The sequence below is a fragment of the Palaemon carinicauda genome, chromosome 17, assembly GCF_036898095.1.
Source record: "Palaemon carinicauda isolate YSFRI2023 chromosome 17, ASM3689809v2, whole genome shotgun sequence".
Taxonomy (NCBI): Eukaryota; Metazoa; Arthropoda; class Malacostraca; order Decapoda; family Palaemonidae; genus Palaemon; species Palaemon carinicauda.
Genome location: NC_090741.1, coordinates 102,228,256 through 102,233,255, shown reverse-complemented (window position 1 = coordinate 102,233,255; position 5,000 = coordinate 102,228,256).

Here is a 5,000-nt window from a genome sequence, read left to right as displayed (position 1 = left end):
AAGAAAATAACTTATTGACTACGCCAAAAATAACATAAGGATCAACATACGAAGCAAATATAGTAATATCCCCATGAATTCTCAAGTGGAGCGGTGGGCACAGGTTAGCAGAGCAGGAATATTTACAAGACTAACCTATTATTAGACTAAACCTACACAACCGACTACAAAAATATAAATCGACCACGATGTGGTTATTACCTCAACCAAGGTCACCACTCATACACCAGCCTGTAGCGCCTAAAAAATGGCCGTGCTGTGCTACCGACTCGTGAGCCCGTGACTTGGTTAAATTATTCTAAAAACACAAATATCAGTTAAACAAAAATAAGGACAAAAACCTTAATAGATTAACCTCAACTCAGTCTAGGGTACTACTCATACACCAGCCTGTAGCGCCTAAAAAACGGCTGTGTTATGCTACAGACCCGTGAGCCCATGACCCATCTAAGCTATGTAAAGATAAACAAAACAAAAAACAGGCACAAGACCTTATATGATTTGCAACACTCACTATTGTGACACTTCACAACACTTTCCAAAAATGCCTCTTCTCACTCCAGAGCGCGTCCACATACTAAACGGGTTTGGGCCTTAAATTCACACATCATTAATGGACATACACAAGACAATGGTAACACCTTAAAATTAACCTCCACCAACAATACACACTAAAGTAAACAGAAATCAAAAGTACCATTAACCACTCTTAATCAAAGACGACACTGAAGAAAAACCTGCAAATCAAGACATTTAACATCTTAATCCTAATTACTTAATCTCAAATCAGTCACTGATGCGTGACAGTGCATCAGCAACAACATTACTTTTGCCTGGAATGTGTGAAAAGCTAAAATTCCACTCCTGAAGCAGGAGGCTCCAACGCATCAACCGTTGATTTCTATTCTTAAACCTGTTCAAGAAAACCAACGGATTATGATCCGTTAATATTTTAATCGGAGTCCCCGTAGAGGATAAATACACTTGAAAAGGGTTTACAGCTAAAATTAATCCCAAAGTCTCTTTCTCTACGGTCGAATATTTCCGTTGTGTCGGGGATAATTTTTTGGAAAAATAGGCAAGAGGAAGAGATACTCCATGAGCATCTTCCTGCAACAAAACTGCTCCAACCCCAACATCACTCGCATCAGTAGCAAGTGAAAAAGGGACGTCAAAATCAGGGGCTTTCAATATAGGGAAATTCATTAGGACCTGCTTTAATTTTTCAAAGGCATTTTGGGCATCATTAGTCCATACAAAAGTCACATTCTTACGTAATAAATTAGTCAGGGGCTTAGCGATATCAGAAAAATTCTTAACAAATCTGCGATAATACCCTACTAACCCAAGGAATTTTCTGACATCCCTGTGACACCTTGGTATTTCAATATGCCTAATAGAGCCTACGTTTGCCTGTTTTGGAGCCACTTTCCCAAATCCTGCTTCGTGACCCAAATACACAACCTTTGCTTTGGCAAACTCACTCTTTTTGAGGTTTATAACCAAACCAGCTTTCCCAAGTACCTGAAATAAGGCCTTCATACATTTAAGATGGGTGTCCCAGTCATCACTATAAATTACAATATCATCGATATAAACAACACACCCCTCTAAACCTTGAACCAAAGTATTCATCAACCTTTGAAAGGTTGCAGCAGCATTCTTCATGCCAAAAGGCATTACTTTACATTGATAGAGTCCTCGCTGCGTTACAAATGCTGACAACTCCCGTGCCCGTTTGGACAGCGGAACTTGCCAATACCCCTTTAACAAATCAAATTTAGTTATATACTTCGAATTCCCTATCCTGTCAATACAGTCCTCTATTCTGGGTAAAGGATAACTATCAGGTTTTGTGACCTCGTTGACTTTGCGGTAATCAAAACAAAGCCTGAATTGACCATCCTGCTTCTTTACCAAAACAACAGGTGAAGACCACGGACTGTTGCTGGGTTCAATCAGCCCGTGTCGTAACATATAATCAACCTCTTTATCCACAACATCATTTTTAAATGGATTTATCCTATAAGGGGATTGTTTTACCGGAGTTGCGTTACCCACATCTACATCATGTTCCAGGACAGTGGTCTGTCCGGGAACATCCGAAAATAAATCCTTATAACTAAAAACTACCTTTTTCAAAGATCCTTGTTCGGCAAAATTTAAATGTGAAACCATTTCTGAAAAATTTTCTAAAGAATGTTCATTATCATTAGGCCATTCGTCACCATCAAAACAATCATCATCAAAATTACTCACATCTGGAAAAGAAAAAGAATTAATACCATTACCCTTTGTAGTATTACCAATTAATGTCACGGGAACAACTTTGTCACGACCTTTATAAGCTTTTAACATATTTATGTGACACAGCTGGTAGGGTCTCCTCCTTTTAGGAGTTTCAACTAAATAATTAACATCGATTAATTTCTTTAAAATTTTCCACGGTCCTGAAAATGCAGCTTTTAAAGGGTTTCCTGGAATGGGAAGCAATACCAACACACTATCACCTACTGCAAAATTACGCTCCTTAGTATTTCTGTCAAAAAAGTATTTCATTTTCTTTTGGCTACACAATATATTTTCACCAGCAAACTTCCAAGCCTTCGTTAATTTTTCACCCAAATTACTAACATAATGTAATAAATTTATATCAGGGGCATCCCCCTCCCAAGATTCACGAACCACATCCAATGGACCACGCACACAATGACCAAAAATAAGGCTGAAAGGTGAAAATCCTAAAGATTGACTCGGCACTGACCGAAATGCAAATAATAAATAAGGTAGTTCCTTATCCCATTCGGAACCATTAACCAAACAATATTTTTTTATCATAGATTTCATGGTTTGATGAAATCGTTCCAAAACACCTTGACTTTCAGGGTGGTACGGGGAAGAAGTCACATGTTTAATTTTCAACTCGGCCATCTTCTCCCTAAATAATTTACTCATAAAATTAGACCCACAATCGGACTGAATTACTTTGGGCATACCGAACCTGGTGAAAAATTCAATTAACACTTCAACAATTTTAACAGTTTTTACATTTCGCAGTGGTATTGCCTCAGGATATTGAGACATCCTATCCATAATTGTTAAAATATACTGATTGCCACTACGAGTTTTCGGCAGAGGACCAACAACGTCAATAATTACTTCCCTGAACGGTTCAGAAACAACAGGAATAGGATGTAATGGTACCTTTGGAATTGGTTGATTAGGCTTCCCGACTTTTGACATGCATCACAACTATTAACAAATTTTCTAACATCATTTTTCATCTTAGGCCAAAAATAACTTTCACACAATTTACGAGTGGTTTTAAAAATACCAAAATGACCAGCCAAACCATTTTCATGAGCCAATGTCATTAACTCCTTTCGATAAATAAAAGGAACCATAATCTGCTCAACAATTTCACAACCTGTGTTAATGGCATCAAAAGGTCTACTTACTCTGTATAAAATATTATTAATTACCTTAAATCGAGGGACAGTCAAATCAGTAATTTCGCCAGACTCAATTGGCAGGTCTTTAAAATCTGCTTTCTTAGCTGTAATAAGTTCCTTAGTAGTCCAAATAAGTTTATTATCCAACACACCACTATCTACAACTAAACTATCACTACGATCTAAACTACTCAAATCAACATCAACTAACGACTCAACACTACTAGCCTTCGATCGAGTGACTGCAGATATTTCATTACTGGAATTTAACACAATTGGGAAAGTTTTATTTATTAGGGCAACATCATTCCCTAACACCAAATCCACATCTTTAATAGGAAATTTATCAATAATAGTCAGTTTCAAATAACCTGAAAAAGACGGGCATGATAAATAAACACTCTCAACCGGGTAAGACCTGACCGTATCTGGAAAACCACTTAACAAAACATATTCCTTATTTGTACATTCAAATTCAATAGGCAAAGATTCTGAGAATTAAAGACTGAGCAGCCCCAGTGTCACGCAAAATTTTAACCTTTCTTTGCTCAGTCGAATTCCCAGAGCGAACAAAACCATTAAACAAAAATTCCTGCAAAGGAGCCAGTGACTTATTGCCTAGTCATTGATTATTGAAGTTCTCAGCCACTGACTCGTTCTCATTCCTATGAGTGACCATTACCGGACGTCTTTCGGTCCCTTGTGACTTTTTAAAAGCAAAACACATGCTCTTGACGTGTCCCTTCTTATGACAGAAGAAACAAGTCAAACTTCTCAACTTCCCTGGGTTGTTTGTGGTCTGCTTATTATAACTGTTAACAGGAGTAGTACGAGAACCATAATTGTCATTAGGCCTGTTATACGTGTTCTGGTTACTATTCCCGTTAACTCTCACCCAACCAGACTTCTCATTTCTGGGTACCTCCCCTATCACATTTCTATGAGAGAGGAGATACTCATCACTTGCAATAGCCACCTCCTGCAAAGTTTCTAATTCTAACTCTTCGAGGTGTACCTTCACCTCATTAGGCACGGACCTTTTAAACTCCTCAACCAAAAACAATTCTTTTAATTTCTCAAAGTCCGTCACCTCCTTAGACTTTAACCAATTGCCAGCAAATTGTTCTTTAGCCCTGGCAAACTCTACAAAAGTCTGCCCTCTTTCCTTACGTAAATTACGGAAGCGTTGTCGGTAAGCTTCCGGTACCAACTCGTAAGCCTTCAAAGCTATAGCCTTCACAGAATCATAATCTGAGGACAGATCTTCGTCCAAGGAAACGTAAACTTTCTGGGCCTGACCTAGCAACTTACTCTGAATAAGAGTAGTCCAATACTCCCTTGGCCACTCCAACCTTGAGGCTATTCTCTCAAAAGAAACAAAAACTCGGCCACGTTGACTTCCTGAAAATTTGGGACTAACTTGAGAGCTTCAGTCAAATTAATACAAGGCATTGCAGACACATTACGTTGGGAAGAAGAAGAACCCCTATTACTCAATGCTTGCATAGCAAGTTCGTGCTGTCTCTCTCTCTCTCTCTTTCCTCAGCC